We start from the raw sequence: 16,847 nt of genomic DNA on the forward strand, positions 1-16,847 counted from the left end.
CAGATATTTTTTTGTTGTTGTTAAGTATCCATATACTCCTATTGTATGACGCTTTATCAAGTTAAAAAAAACTTTGACAGTGTAACCTTTTCCATTTTTTTCTTACAGTTTGATATTTAGAAAAATATTCTAGTATTTTCTTGATATTATAGATTTATGTAGCATACTTAGCCTTTATTTGTTTTCTCTTTCTTTTTTACTGAAGTTTATTTACTTTGAGAGGGAGAGATAGAGAGAAAAAGAGAGAGAACATGTATGTGAATGGGGGAGGGACAGAGACGGAAGGAGAGAATCCTAAGCTGGCTCTGCACTGTCCTCTCTTTCTGTCTCTCTCTGTCTCTCTGTCCCTCTGTCTCTCTTTCTTTCTTTGATTTCACATATAAATGATATGATGCAATATTTATCTTTCTCCATCTGGCTTGCTTCACTTAGCATACCTTTTAGGTTCATCCATATTGTTGCAAGTGGCAGTATTTCTTTCTTTTTAAAGACTGAATAATAATATTCCATATATTTATGTGTATATATATTTACATATACATGTATATGTATATAATGTATGTGTCTATATATAACAAATATATTCCATATGTATGTATATAATAAAATAACAGTATATAGTATATGTGTTGCCAAAGTAAGCATGTGAAATATTGATATCTACCTATATATTATTTTTTCTTTATCCATTCATCCATCAACACAGTCTCAGGTTGTTTCCACACCTCGCCTATTGTGAGTAATTCTACAATAACATGGGAGCACAGATACCTCTTTGAGATAGTGATTTCATTTCCCTTGGATATACACTCATAAACAGGATTGCTACTTTTTCTATTTTTAATTTTGAGGAAGTTCTGCATTTTGCAGGATGGCTTTACAGGTTATATTCTCATCAGCAGTGTACAAGAGTTCCCTTTTCTCCACATCCTCACCAGGATTTGTTATTGCTTCTCTCTTTGATAATAGTCATCCTGGCTTTATGTTTCTGATTTGCATTTCTTTGATGATTAGTGATACTGAGCACCTTTTCACATACCTATAGGGCATTTATATGTGCTCTTTGGAAAATTGTCTATGCAGGTCCTTTGTGCATTTTTAAGTCGCTATTTGTTTTATTTTTTTGCTGTTGAGTAGTGTTAGTTCTTTATATATTTTGGATATTAACTCCTTATTGGATGTGTGGCTTGCAAATATTTTCTGCCCTTCCATATGTTGCCTTTTCATTTTGTCGATGGTTTTTCTTCTTGTGCAGAAGCTTTTTACTTTGATATATTCCCACTTGTTTCTTTTTTCTTTTGTTGCCTTTGCTGTTATTGTCAATTAAAAAAAATCATTGCTAAGACCAATGTCAAGGAGCTTACCCTATAAGTTTTCTTCTAGAATTATATGGTGTTAGGTCTTAGGTTCATGTTTAATCCATTTTGAGTCAATTTTTGTATATGGTATAAGATAATCATCCAGTTTTATTCTTTTACATGTGAATATCCTATTTTTCTAGCACCATTTATTGATGAGACTGTCCTTTCCTAATTATCTATTCTTGGTACCTTTGTTGAAAATTAATTGACCACATATGCATGAATTTATATCTGGGCTTTTTATTCTTTTCCATTCGTTTATGTGTCTGTCCTTCTGCCAGTACCATATTTTTTTTATTACTGTCTAGTTTTGTGATATAGTTTGAAATCAGAAAGTGTGATGCTTCCAGTTTTGCTCTTCATTCTCAAGATTGATTTGAGTATCTGCAATCTTTTCTGATACTATGCTAATTTTAATATTGTTTTTTTCTAGTTTTGTGAAAAATGTAATTGGAATTTTGATAGAGCTTGCATTGAATCTGTAGAGTACGTTGAGTCATATGGGCATTTTAACAATATTCATTCTTCCATCCCATGAACACTGAATGTTTTTCTTTTTATTTATGTCTTCTTCAGTTTCTTTCATTAGTGTCTTATAGTTTTCAGAAAATAAGTCTTTTTGCTTCCTTGGTTAAATTTATTCCCAAGTATTTTACTCTTTTTGATGCTATTATATAGATGGATTGTTTTCTTAATTTCTCTTTTTTGACAGCTCATGTTCTTAGTATACAGCTCATATATTCTTAGTATATAGTAACTCAACTGATTTTTGTATATTGATTTTGTATCCTTCAATTCTACTGAATTTGTTTATTAATTCTAAGAATATTTTTGCTGGATTCTTTAGGATTTTCTACATATAAGATCCTGTCATCTGTAAACAAAGATAATTTTACATGTTCCTTTCTGATGTGGATGTTTTTTATTTTCATTTTTTGACTAATTGCTCTGGCTAGGCATTCCAGTACTCTGTGGGAAAGAAGTGGTGAGAGTGTGCATCCTTATCTTGTTTCTGATCTTAAAGGAAAAGCTTTCAGCTTTTCATTGTTTATAATGTTAGCTGTGGGCTTCTCATATACAGCCTTTATTATGTTGAAGCATGTTCTTTCTACATCAAAAGTGTTGAGAATTTTTATCATGAAAGGATGTTGAATTTTGTCAAATACTCTTTCTGCATCTATTGACATGATTGTCTGATTTCTATCTTAATTTTGTTGATGTAGCATATCACATTTTTTAAATTTGCAGATGTTGAACTATCCTTGCATCCTAGGAATAAATCTTACTTGACTGTGGTGTATGATCCTTTTAATGTACTGTTTATCACAGTTTGTTGATACTTTGTTGAAGATTTTTGCATCAATGCTTATCAGGGATATTGGCCCATAATTTTTTTTTCTTGTAGTGCTCTTATCTGGCTTTGGTGTTAGTGTAATGCTGGCTGTGTAAAATAAATTTGGAAGTGTTCTCTCTCCAATTTTTTGGAAGAGTTGGAGAAGAGTTTGTTTTAATTCTTCCTTAAATGTTTGGTAAAATTTAACAGTGAAACCATCTGGTCCTGGATTTTTCTTTGTTGGGACTTTGTGATTACTGAGGCAGTTTCCTTATGAGTAAGTTATATGTTCAGATTTTCTATTTTTCATGATTCATTCTTGGAAAGTTGTATGTTTCTAGGAATTTATCATTTCTTCTAGGTTATCTAATTGGTTGGCTTATAGTTGTTCATAGTAGTTTCTTATGATCCTTAGTATGTCTGCGTTATCAGTCATTATATCTTCTTTTTCATTTTTAAATTATGTTTATTTGAGTCTTATCTCTACATGATTTATTTTCACTGTGATCTTTGTTATTTTCTTCTTCCTAGTAACTTTAGGCTTGTTTTGTTCTTCTTTCTCTAGTTTCTTGAGGTATACATTTAGGTTGTTTATTTGTAATTTCTTTTGTCCCCCCTCAGTGTAGGCATTTATCACTGTAAACTTCCATTTTAGAACTGCTTTTGTTGCATCGCATAAGTTTTGATATATTGTGTTTTCATTTTCATTGTTTCAAGATGTTTTTTGATTTCCCTTTTGATTTCTTTTTTAATCCATTACTTATTTAGGAGCATGTTGCTTAATTTCCACATATTTGTGATTTTTCTTGTAATTGATTTTTCAGTTTTATACCATTGTGATCCAAAATCATTCTTGATATGATTTCAGTCTTCTTGCTTTTGTTAAAGCTTGCCTTGTGACCTAACATATAATCTATCCTTGACATTGTTTCATGTATGCATAAGAATATATTATTCTGCTGTTATATGGAATATTCTATAAATGTCTGTTAGATCCATCTGGTCTACCATGTAGTTTAAGTCCATTTTTTAATTGGTTTTCTGTCTGGATGATTTATGCACTGTGAAAGTAGGATATTGAAGTCCACCACTACTAGAGTGTTGCTGTCTCTGTTTTTAGATCTGTTAATATTTGCTTTATATATATAATTGCTCTGGTGTTGGGTGTATACATGTTTAGAATTATTAAGTCCTCTTAGTAAATTGACCTCTTTTTCATGATATGATGACCTTCTTTGTCTCTTATTCGAGTTTTTGGCTTAAAATAAACTTTGTCTGATATAAGTATAGCTGCCCTAGCTTTCTTTTGGTTTCTATTTGTGTGGAATATGGTTTTCTATCCCTTCACTTATAGTCTTTATGTGTTGTTAAAGCTACAAGCTAAAGTGTGTCTCTGGCAGGCAGTATATAATTTGGCCTTTTTTATTTTTTTAATTTAAATTCAAGTTAGTTAACATACAGTATAGTCCTAGCTTTAGGAGTAGAACCCAGTGATTCATCTCTTACATATGACATCCAGTGCTCATCCTGGAAGGTGCTCTCCTTAATGCCTGTCACCTATGTAACCCATCCCCCCACCCAACAGCAACCATCAGTTTGTTCTCTTTATTTAAGAGTCTCTTAAGGGTTGCCTCCCTCTCTGTTTTTATCTTATTTTTCCTTTCCTTCCCCTATGTTCATCTGTTGAAGTCTTATCTGGTCTCGGTTTGTTATCCATTCAACAAGTTTATGTCTTTTGATTAGACAGTTTAGTCCATTACATTTAAAGCCAACAGACTGGGTGGCTCAGTCGGTTAAGCATCCAACTTCAGCTCAAGTCATGATCTTATGGTTTGTGAGTTCAGGCCTCACATCGGCTCTGTGCTGACAGCTTGGAGCCTGGAGCCTGATTCAGATTCTGTGTCTCCCTCTCTCTCTGACCCTCCCCAGCTTGTGTTCTGTCTCCGTCTCTCTCAAAAATAAATAAAGATTTTAAAAAAATACTTAGAAGTTCAAAAACATTAGTCAGTGGCCTTTACACCTGAAGGACGGTTTGTCTGTATTTAAAATCCTTGGCTCATAACTTCATCCTTTGAAAACTTGTAAGTGTTGCTGCATTGTCTTCTGGTATAGAGTTTCTTTTGTAGAGAAATCTTACATCAGTCTGATTTTTACTCCATAGTTTGCATTGTTGTCGAAATAATTATTTAAAATGCGGGAGAGAATAGATAATGGAGAAAGGACAGTTTCTTCAGTAAGTGGTAGGAAAAATGAACAGCCACATGCAAAAGAATGAAACTGGACCACTATCTTACATCATAGATAAAAATTAGCTCAAAATGGATTAAAGACTTGAACATAAGACCTAAAATCATAAAGCTCCTAGAAGGAAACATAGGCAGTTATGTCCTTGACATAGGTTTTGGTGATAATTTTTTGAATCTGACACTGAAAGCAAAGGCAACAGAAAGAAATATAAACAAGTGAGACCACATCAAACCAAAAAGTCCTGCACAACAAAGGAAATCATCTAGAAAGTGAAAAGGCAACCTACAGAATGGGAGAAAATACTGGTAAAGTATATATTTGATAAGGAACTAATATCTCAAATATATAGAGAACTCAATAGAATTCAGTAGCAAACAATACAAACAATCCAATTAAAAAGTAGGTAGAAGATCTGAAAAAACATTTTTACAAAGAAGACTTACAAGATGTCTACATCATTCAGGGAAATGCAAGTCAAAACTCCAATGATATATCACTTCACACCTGTTAGACTGGCTATTATCAAAAACACAAGAAACAACAAGTGCTGGCAAGGATATGAAAAGGGACCCTCATGCACTGTTGGTAGAAATGTAAATTGGTGCAGCCACTATGCAAAACAGTATAGAGGTTCCTCAAAAAATTAAAAATAGAACCACTATATTATCTAGCAATTCTGCATTTGGGTATTTATCTGGAGAAAATGAAAACACTAACTTGAAAGATATATGCAGCCCATATTTCTTGCTGCATTATGTGTAATAGCTGAGATATGGAACCAACATAAGTGTCCAGTATGAATAAATGGATAATGAAATTGTGAAATATACATACAATAGAATATTATTCAGCCAGAAAATATCATGAAGTCTTGCCGTTTGCAGCAACATGGATGGACCTCAAGGGCATAAATGAAATAAGTCAGAGAACGTTAAACACCGTGTGATCTCTCTTATTTGTGTAATCTACAAGTAAATAAATAAAAATCAAGCTCATAGGTACAGAGGAAAGATTGGGGGTAGCCAGAGTCAGGGGTTAAGGATGGAAGAAAAGGATGGACTTCTTTTTTAGTTTAATTAACTTTTAGAAAATAAACAAAAATAAAATGTGATAATTTTGGATATGTCTCTCCATTGACTATTTTCATATAAATTTTCTGGTGCCTGTTATACTCTTTCAATAAGTATATTCAAAGCTTTTATTACAGATACATTTCTTGATTATATTTTAATAAGTTATTCTGTTTTGTTGTATAGTTTTTGTTTAGTTTTAGTTTTGGAGAGCTCTGATTATTCATAGTTTGCCTTTCTCATATTTTCCATTGTCTAAACCTTAACTCATTTATGTGCCTGTTTTTTGGTTTATTGTTTTCTCATACCTGGTCTACATGTCCCTTAATATGTTATCTTTGATGTTTTCTCTTGCTTTTTGAAGTTTCATCTTTATATCTTTTTTTTTCTTTTTGCTGGTTTTCTAGGTTTTGTAATTCATTTCTTTTTTCTTGTTTTTTTTCTGTCTTTTTTTGAGTTCTTACGTTACCACTCCATCATACTTTTCATATGTACATGAAATTTTCTAATATATATTTTTGTGTCTATATGTAAGTTTTTTCTCTTTTGCACATTTTTTTTGTATTTGTATCAGGTCTTTGCCAGTTCACTTTTTGCTCTTTAGTGAGCAACTTGGATTTCCCTCAACTAGTTAATATAGTAAGTTTCTCTTTGAGGTGGTAAAGGTCTAGGGTAACTTAGAAACATCCTAGCCCAAAGATTATCTCTTTTTTTTTTTTTTTGATGCTACACAGACAAGACTCATCCTATTATTTCTTTTTTTTTCTTTGTTTCTTTTTTTACTTGGGTGAATCTTTAGCCATTTTATTTATTTTTCTTTCTTTCTTTTTAAATATAGTTTATTGTAAAGTTTGCTTTCGTATAACACCCAGTGCTCATCCCACCAAGTGCCCTTCTCCATGCCCATCATCCATTTTCCCCTCCCCCCACCCCCCATTTTCTTGTGTAATCATCTCTCACCTTCTTTGAAGCAGATTTTGTACAGCAGGCTTCTTGCTACCAGTCCTGCTCACCCAGCCTACACCCACTGCCAAACAGAAAGACCCCTTTTGCAGTTCAGGTAAAACCCTTACCTGATTAAATACGCGTTGCTGATCCTTTCTGGAACCTGTCAATGTTGAGTTCTCTTATCTGTTTATTCACAGAGTTCTCTTCACTGCAGCTTCTGCTTCTGCTCTGCTGCTTTTGGCAGCCCTCTTGTATGTTTCAGGGCTCTGTGGATTAAATCTGTGCCTTGTTCTCACTAAAAATGGCATTTGAAAGTTTTCTTTATATTCTCTTTATTACTTTTATATGATTTTTATGTGGAAAAGAGTAAAAGTCCTGGCTTAAGCAGCCATTATCATATCAGTTTTGAATACTATTTGTGCAAAAAAAAAAGAAAAAAAGAAAAGAAAAAATCCACACAAAAAACAAAACAAAATAAGACAAAGCAAAATAAAATTGGAGAATTACATTGTTGTACCGTACACTCACTGCCCAGCCTTTAATTACTCCTGGGTTTTCTTACTGCATAAAGGGAAAGTCATAGCTCTCCACTAATTTGTACGTATTCCTCACAGACCGTCAAACATTATTTCCTCCCTCCAAAAGCCCACTTCCAGTTGGTTTCCTGGAATTCTTCAAATGGTGCACTTCATCTTTTACTTCCAGTGCAAACATTTCATCTCCATTTTGCCTAGGTTGATATCTGGTGGAACCCCTAAGATACCACTTTTCCTGTAGCCTTCTCAAGCAAAGTATATTTTTTCAAAGCCACATTATCAAGTCATGCTGTCTTCTTTCCTTACTCCTGGTCACCCTCTTTCAATCACTGAAGACCTGGCTCAGTCTTCCTCGGCTCCCTACCTTCTGCTATTATCTTAAAAATACTTGACATCCTTGATGTGACATACAGTACTTGAATATACCTCAAAGGACTGAGACCTTCCTATCTCCAATAATCTTTTGCTCTCCTCTACACCATTTATCCTATCTGTTTTTCATTTTTTACTTTGGTCATCAATTCAAAGTGCCTCGCCTCCAATATTGCTAATCCAGTCATCTTACATTTCAGTTCACTGAATTACCTCCACTCAGTAATTCTGAGACCTCATTGATATGTCTATTCTACTGGTTCCTCCATGTTTTTCTATCAGCCTCTTCCTATTTCTCCTATCCAGATTATATTTTATTAGCCTTCATTTTAATCTCTTTCTCTCTTGCAATATACCTTCAACTTCCTTGCCCTGCTCTCTGTCACTGTAACTGAACTCGGCCCAACTGCACCAAGCCATGTGCCACATCCAAAGAGCTAGTTGGAGGCCTTTGGAGAAAATCATACATTGGGAAAAAATGATCGATCTATCTATCTATCTATCTATCTATATGGAGAGAGAGGGAAGGGCAGGGGAAGGTGGGAGGGAAGGGGAGAGAGAGAGAGAGAGAGAGAGAGAGAGAGAGAGAGAGAGAAATGTCTCAATAAGAAGAAAATCATATAGTTGTACCAAAACATAACACTTGATTTCCATCTCTGATTCCTGTATTTCTTCCTTTCTCAGTACTTCTCCCTTCTCAAAAATTGACGTGTACCTCCAAGTATGTAGATGGTCATTCCATGAATATAAGCAGATGCCATTTCATCTTCTCCTTCATCTTCTATTCATATCCCACTTCGCACAAGACCTGTCCATTTTCTCCCAAGATACTTCTAAAATCTGCCCATCTCTCTCCTCTGCCACTGCATCAGTCCAAGCTTCTGATGTTTTATGACATCACAGATATAATGATCACCCAGATGTTCCCTTCAGTTCCATTCTTGATCTCCAGTTCATTCTTGACGCTACTCCAGAGTGATCGTTTATGAAATTATATAGGTCATGTCACTTATCACTGTATTTAAAATTCCAAACTTTCAGTGTGGTCTGTAAGGTATGTTCTGACCCTTGACTGCCTCCCAGTCTCCTTTTCCTCCTGTTCTCAGTGCCTCAGCCACATTGACTAAGTATAGACAAGTATAGACAAACTTGTAGACCTCGAATATGCTGGAATATTCTTCTATCAACTCTTTCCTCCGCTGATTTTTACTCATCCATCAGGTTCAGCTTAAATGTTATTTCCTCAGAAAATCCTCTCACACCATAAAGTACCTCTCTTATCTTATCATACTATTTACCTTTTATTCATGGCCCATATCCAAGTGTATAGGTATATGTTTATATACTTACTTGTTTAATGTCTGTCTTTTCCATGATGGTGGAGTCTGAGTCAGTCATAGTCACTTAGTCACCAGCACCTAGCACAAAACGGGACACAAAGCAGGAACTCAATTGATAATCTTCATTCAGTGATTGGAAGGGGATCTAGGCTAGGTCTCACTTGGAGACTGAGGTATTTAGTGGCCTAATCTGTCATATTTCAGATATCTAGGTTTCCTTTCAGGCTTCTATACCGTGACCTTGAAACCTAGGTAATGAGGCCTTTCAAATTATCAGCATGCGTATACTTCTGTTTACACTGTTGACCTTTGGTTCTGAGATCGCCTATCCTCCTTTCCAAACCCATTAACTGACATGTGAGGGCTCTCTGATACTCACAGGTACATCATTCAGGAAGTCTCTTGAACCTTCCTGTCCTCTGACTATTGTGTCCATTTGGCAGCTGCAGCTATATCAGGTTGGTGCCCACTTGTACCACAGTACCAAACTAGAGATAGAAAAAGAGATAGCATTTTGAAAGCCAATGAACTTGAAGATGTAAGAACCAAGGGGGTTGTTTCCTCTTAGGAGAAAGTATGTTCTAGCTCTAATCTAAATCTCTGTTGCACAGATAAGAAATTTGAAGGCCAGAGAAGTAATTTCTCTAATGTCACACAATTTCATCATCCCTTTGCCCTCTATATTTATGTTAATAACCAAAATATGTGCATGCTGTCTTTAGATTGATTTTCTTGGAATTTTTTCTGAGTTGTAAAAAGATTAGAGCAAAATAAAGGTAGGGATGAAATGGGGATGGGGACATCAATGGTCTCTGTGATTAGAGGGAAATACTTCAATTCTTCATCCCTCAGAGTTCAAGGGAAGCTCAGAAGTCATATAAACTATAAACACTGGGGCAGGTCCTACAAGCACCGTTTACATACCCATGAATATGATATGTGACACTGAGGTATTTAGGGATAGAGTTTACTCTCTGAGTATAGTTCCCTTTGCAAAAGAGTGCTGTTGGTCAAGATAAGGATCCTCTTCTACTTGAGGAGAAGTCAGTTCCTCCCTGACCTTTTAATTAAAGCAATCCACCAATTTTTCCTTTACCGAAATCATTTTCATTTCCTTTCCTGAGACATTTTTCACTAATCACATGCTGAGGATTTTGTTCAGTGGTGTGTGGATTTCAGGAGCATATCACAAAAGATCCTATCAGTCTGTTTGGTAGAGCAAGTTTCATTGGCTGTACTTTCTGTCATGATTGAAACTGCCCTGAGAAAAAAAAGAAAGAAAGAAGAAAGAAACTTCCCTGAAATTTATGAGGAATGAGTAAGTGTAAGTTGCCTTTGCTAAAATATCAGGTAGTGATATTTCCTGTATGAAGTATTGGCCTATGCGTTGATTGGAAATATTTCTAATCAACACACTTTGTTTCCTGTGAGCTCATTCTTTCTCACCTTGCATCTGCTCATCTGCCTTACCTCACCTTGTGAGAAAGGCAAAGGCACAAGAGGGGAAGCAGGAAGTTTGAAAGCCTATTTCTGAAAATACTATGATTACAGGAGTCAGGTTTGAAAGCTCCCTGCCATTCAGTAAGTTCTGTGGTAACTAAAGAAAGGAGGTAAACTGAAGGGTGGCAGCTCTGTTCCTTAGGTTCCCATATGTAAGGACCCAGAGATCTACATATAATTGGTGACTTTATATTTAGTCTGCCCCAAATGAAAGTAACAAAAGAATTAATATTCACTGAACACCTATTACTTGCCATGCACTGTACTGTGCAGGGCTGCCATGTTACTTGATACCAGGGGGGGCACCATTCGCACCGCAGCCTTTGTAACATGTACCACTAAGTCATGCAATGAGATATTTCTTATGTGTTATTATAATTGCCACAACTGCCACATAATAACCACACCAATAAATAAATCCTTTGGCTTCCAATTGTTTTGTTGTAGTTGTTGATGTTTTTATAGGGAGCTCCAACAGGAGATCAGAGAAAAGATGAGGTTAGGGTATACATTTCTTGGCTCCTTCCCACAAGGTCTCTCTGGGCTGGCTGTATCCCTAATTTGAATGTGCATTTGTTTCCTAAAGGGATCCTGACTAATATAGTCTAGATTTCAAGATAAAAACTATCTGATGAGAAAATTACGGTTCTTTCCAATACCTCTTGTTAACACCCATTGAAATACCTTAACATTGAGGAGGGCACTTGTTGGGATGAGCACTGGGTGTTGTATGTAAGCGATGAATCACAGGAATCTACCCCCAAAACTAAGAGCACACTGTATATACTGTATGTTAGCCAACTTGACAATAAGTTATATTTAAAAAATACCTTATCATCTATTGAGTCAAGTGGAGTCACTGGCAAGAGCCTCCTGGGTGGTGCATGTTAGGTGCCTACTTGCAAAATCTCTACAGCACATTTACAATAACACTAGCAGCCAAGAGGGCCTGCCCTACATGTGCATCTTATAGACAGTACTCAAGTGGTTGTTGATTAAGAGACACTTGACTAGTACTTTCCCTGAAAAGGGGTCTTTCTGTTCCCAGAGGCTTGTCAGGCAGCCAGTGACATTAATGCAGATTCATTCAGTAGCACTAAGGTTTTGCATCTCTAAGAGTGTTTAAAGATTAAAACAAAACAAAACAAAATCCTATCAGTAGTATACATTTTTGACCCACTGGCTAATTAGTTGAAGAACTTTCCAGCAAGATAGGTAGGCAGGAGAGAATGGGACACAAAAGGATCAACTTTGATAAAGGAAATTTGCAGAGTAGCATTTGGAGCTTTGCCAAGGAGGAAAGTCTGTGCAGGTGGTATGGTATGGTGAGCAAGTTCTTGGAGGCCAAAGTCCTCTACCAGAAGAGATGTGAAGACATGAAGAAGGGATAGAAAAGAGACAAGGGACAAAGCTAAAATCTCTGCCTACCTTACAGGTTTTCTCTTCCAGGTCCTGGATGATGTCATTATAGATCTCTGGCAAAGCATCTTCTTGGCTTAGAGTTTAGTCCTTTCACCTCATCATAAAGAGTCACTCTGATTTCTTATTTCTGGTATTTCTGATTTCTCCACAAACTGGAGGGGATTTCCATGAAAGAGTTTACAAGAACGAGAGATTGGTAAGCTTTTAGAGCAGATTCACTCATTCTTTAGTTGTTTACCCCTTAAATTAGGCCCAGGGTTGTGGTAGGAGCTAAGAAACTACTAGGGATTGTATCAGTGCCATCTTTGTCCCACCTCTCACAGCCTTGGTTTTGATAGGAATACCTTAGATGGAATGGAAGGAGAGGGGTGATGTGTAGTAGAGTGGAAAGCCCATGAAAAGAAAGCCAGTAGTTAAGAACAAGTTCGGATATCAGACTCTGATACTTAATAATCATTTAACTTTGGCTAAATTGCTTAAGTTCCTCATCTGTAATTAAGATGATGATGATGATGATGATACATACCTCATGTTGAACTGTGAGCATTTAATTAATTCAAGTAAAGTGCTTATTAGCACAATTCCCAGCACACATTAAGGGCTCATTCTTTGTTAGCCATCATGGTTATTGTTACTATTATGCAGAAAGGGAAGGAAGGAACATTATTAACAGTCAGTGAGAGGTTATCAGAAAAACCTTACCCAGTTGAGTTTGGCTGGAGCTGATCCAGATTGTGTAACTCAGAAGCATCTTTTTGGGTCCTCTTTGTCATTCATTTTCCCATTCAGTGAATATTTCTTTAGTGTCTACAACATGCTAACTGCTGAACAAGATGCTGGGTATATAGTAGAGAACAATGATGGTCTCTCGCTTAGTTCACCTGAGAGTGGAGGAGACAGGCCAGTGAACAGATAATTACAGTACAGGAGGGCATGTGCTATATCAGGGATAGAACCAACATGTTCATTTTATTTAGAGAAAGAAGAGAGGAGGAGGGAGATAGGAAATTTAAGTTGGTTTGGTGACAAAGCTGACTTCCTGCTGATGCTGAGCAACCCCTTAATAGAGGAAAATAGATAATGAATTGAACAGACTCAAGATCAGTTACTTTACTAATCGAGGTTGGTGCTCTAAAACTCCATGAGGGTAGAGACTTTATCTCTTTTACTCAATTCTCAGTCAACACTTGTGGACTGATACAATGGTGATATAAAACACAGAGACCTAGGTGCTACCAAAAGACATTCAAAATTGGTCTGTACTGGGGATTGTTTGTCCCTTGTGGGCTTGGTGTTTGTAGTAAGGTGATTTCTGTGCTTCTTATAAGGCATAAATGAGTGAATAGTGAATAAATGCAGCCATCCTTGGTGTCTTCCAGAACATAGCAAGTCTTTTTCTCTGTTTGTGAGGACAAGTTGGGAGCTGGCGATTGGTAAATAAATGGGAGGATAGCAAGATGTGTGACACATAAATCTGGCCAAACTTATAAATCTTAACCATTCTAGAGGCAGAAGGAGTCTTCTGTCTCCTCAAGGCTCATTTGATGGACACTAGAAATCCGAATGACTTTCTTTGCAACCATCATTTGGGAGACTCTCTAGCTCTGCCTTCTCTCAGCTAATGACAGAATTGGCTGTCCTCACTGGACTGTATCCAGAGCCTCGTCACTCGCTGTCAATACCAGAAGCCAGACTTGGATCTGGAGCAACCAGCTGCTGCTCATTCCCTTCATTTTCCATATCCTGACATGGGTGTCAGGGAAACAGAAGCTTCTGAAGTGACAGCTTCCTCTGGCTCTTCCATCTGTTTCAAGCTGACATGGAGTGAGTGTGGACAGCCAAACATTCACTCCAGGATGTTTGCCTTAACAAGCATGGCCAGATGCAGGCATGGACAGGATGCAGTCTTTTTCTCCTCATGGTGATCACACCTCGGGCACATCTGCTTGGACACAGCTTCAGGTCTTCAGGTGCACTTTGGACTACTTGCTGTGGACAGTCGCTGCTGGGATGCTGTTGCCCTTTAAGACCTCTGTGTCAGATGGGCAACTCTGACTGCTGAAAGGCAAAGGAAAAAGGGCTGTGGGGGTCATTGGCTTGAAAGGCTTGTTCCTTTGAATAGGTTTGGACTGTTTTCATGATGAAATTCCCTTAGGTTTAATAGCCTAGTAGATTTAAAGCTTGCTTCACTAAGCTTTTGTGTTAAATACAATCCCAAATTTACCTGCAAATATTTTTTAGAAAATCAGACTAGGTTTTAAATTATATATATTTTAATTCATTGATATGATATATATAATTAATACATACTTACTGTAGATATTGAACATAAATATTATACAACTAGAGCTCATGTCTGCAGGATTTGCATAATGCTTTAAAACATAATCCTTATTGTGTTTTTGTCACAAAAGTAATATATGCATATTTGTTACCTACAATTTAGAAAATTCCAAAATGCACAATTCTGAAAATTAAAATCACCTGTTAATCCCATTACTCTGAAATAAATTAACATCATAGTGTATTTTCTTCCAGGCCTTTATCCTGTGCATGCATCTAATATGTGTTTGAGTGATTTTTCCATATTTTTACATAAATCTAAATGGCATCAAGAATGCAAACAGAAAAAAAGGAAATAACTTTTCTTGCCTGTTTGCAAAGTTATTCTTTAAAAAATTTTTTTAAACATTTATTTATTCTTGAAAGACAGAGAGAGACAGATCATGAGCAGGGGAGGAGCAGAGAGAGAGGGACACCCAGAATTAGAAGCAGGCTCCAAGCTCTGAGCTGTCAGCACAGAGCCTGATGCAGGGTCGAACCCATGAACTGTGCGATCATGACCTGAGCCGAAGTCGGATGCTCAACTGACTGAGCCACCTAGGTGCCCCTGCAAGGTTATTCTTAAATGTTTTTTCAAACATAACCTAGCTACCTATCTCTACCTCTTGCTACAAAGACAAAGCCAGGAAACCATGATGGGGAGGTAGGCAGTGGGGAGCAGGCAGAGAAAAATTAAACTCTAGTTAATGTCCAGACCAGAGGGTAAACTATGCTGTTGAATGTATTTGGAGGATTGCTTTGCATAGGGGAACACAAAGATGATTTGATTGATTGATTGATTCATTCATTCATTCATCCATTCAACAAACATCATACCCTCATTTTCAATCAGGCATTATACTTGGCAATGGGATGAAAATATAAATAGTATACACCCTTGACTGCAGAGAGCACCCATTCTGGAGTGGGAACCAGCTGAATAATTCACCAGTGACAATGAGGTTTCTTGAGTTGTGATGGAGCCTTATGAGTGTGTAACAAGTCATTTACAGTGGATGGAGGGAAAGGTACAAGTGGAGATACAGTGGGAGATGGGCTCTGCATGCCATAGTATGGAGCTTGTTCTTAATCCTCAAAGTGCTGGAGTGCACTGAAGGATTATAGAGAGGGAAGTTAAATGATCACTTTTGTATTTTGGCCAGGACAATTGGAAACAGACAAGATCTGAGATAGCTCCATGATCATTTGAAAAGCAAATAAAACAACTAAAAAAACTTGCTCAAACAAGCAAATTAACAAACAGGATTTTCTAGGCTTCATTTCCCCTCATCTGTAAAATGGGCTTAATAATTGCCTGTCAGGTTTACATGGGAAAAAAATTTTTTAATGAGAAAGAAAGTAAATTGTTAAGCAAAATTGCTGAAACCTAATAAATGTTCAGTACATAACCCTAGCTCTTGTTAGTTGCAAGGCAGGCGAGGTCCCTCAGTTCAGCCTCCTCTCCATGCTGCTCTCTCCTTTCCACCACATCCTATGTTCTAATCACATGGATCACTCATTGCTGTACCCGCCTCCCCACTATTTCAATCTCAGACCTCCACTTCTTGCCCAACCTGTTCCATTTTCCTGGCGCGCTGTTTCTTTCTCTTGTCCGCTTGCTTTTAGACCCATCCTTCAAGTCCTGACTTAAATAATTATCCTTCTCTAGAGTAGTAAAGGAATTTAAGACAACAGGAATGGACAATTTCTCATTCAAAATTTGGAGACTGAGTTTCCTTCTCTGGTTTCTTCTCTTCTTGGCCCTCCTCAAAAACCTTTTCTTGTTTTATTCATGTTTTTGTTTTCTTTTATCCTCCAATAACCCCACTTGCTTCTTCTCATTATAATTCTTTCCTTGTTATTCTTCATACCTTTGTTTTTATTTTATTTTTAGATAGAGAGAGAGAGAGCATGCAAGTAAGGGAGGGGCAGAGGGAGAGAAAGAATCTTAAGCAGGCTCCAACTCAGCGCAGAGCCTGAGGCCGGGGAGAGGAGCTCGATCCCACAACCCCGGGATCATGACCTGAGCTAATTTCAAGCGTCACACTCAACCAACGGGGCTACCCAGGCAGGCATCCCTCATATCTTTGTTTATAAATGTATTTGTTATAGGTATCATTATTATTGCTCATTTAAAATTCTTGGCACATCTATTCTGGTAGTTCTGCTTCAAGTCAACAAATATTTATTAGCTATTGGCGTTTTTTTTTTTTTTTTTTTTTTTTTTTTTGCAGTGCTTGTTATCTTGTAACTTGGAAGAGAAGCAGACAAAACGCCTAGTAGTTTCCCCTATCCTGTCCCTGCCCTTGGAGTTTCTCACAATTTTTTAAATTAATACCTCTAGTCCACACCTCCCTCTGGTTTCTGTAGATTCTCCATGGTCAATTATAGTGGAG

General features: G+C 36.7%; 1 protein-coding gene and 1 long non-coding RNA gene across 11 annotated transcripts in view; one reads left to right on the plus strand and one right to left on the minus strand.

Annotated features, from left to right (window-relative positions):
* LOC115292282 overlaps positions 1 to 8,729 on the minus strand; it is a 34,548-nt gene extending 25,819 nt beyond the window's left edge. For 3 of the 7 annotated variants that reach the window (XR_003908896.1, XR_003908893.1, XR_003908895.1), the window contains exons 1-2: positions 8,583 to 8,729; positions 7,085 to 7,254 (exon numbers count right to left, since the gene is read on the minus strand). This is a non-coding gene — a long non-coding RNA (uncharacterized LOC115292282). Of the gene's footprint in view, positions 1 to 7,084; positions 7,372 to 8,497; positions 8,555 to 8,582 lie in introns of those variants that run through there. The other 4 variants (XR_003908899.1, XR_003908897.1, XR_003908894.1 and 1 more) reach the window with 4 other exon arrangements.
* CPNE4 (copine 4) overlaps positions 1 to 16,847 on the plus strand; it is a 436,822-nt gene that overhangs the window by 81,396 nt on the left and 338,579 nt on the right. The window lies entirely within an intron of this gene.

This window comes from Suricata suricatta, chromosome 5, assembly GCF_006229205.1.
Source record: "Suricata suricatta isolate VVHF042 chromosome 5, meerkat_22Aug2017_6uvM2_HiC, whole genome shotgun sequence".
NCBI lineage: Eukaryota > Metazoa > Chordata > Mammalia > Carnivora > Herpestidae > Suricata > Suricata suricatta.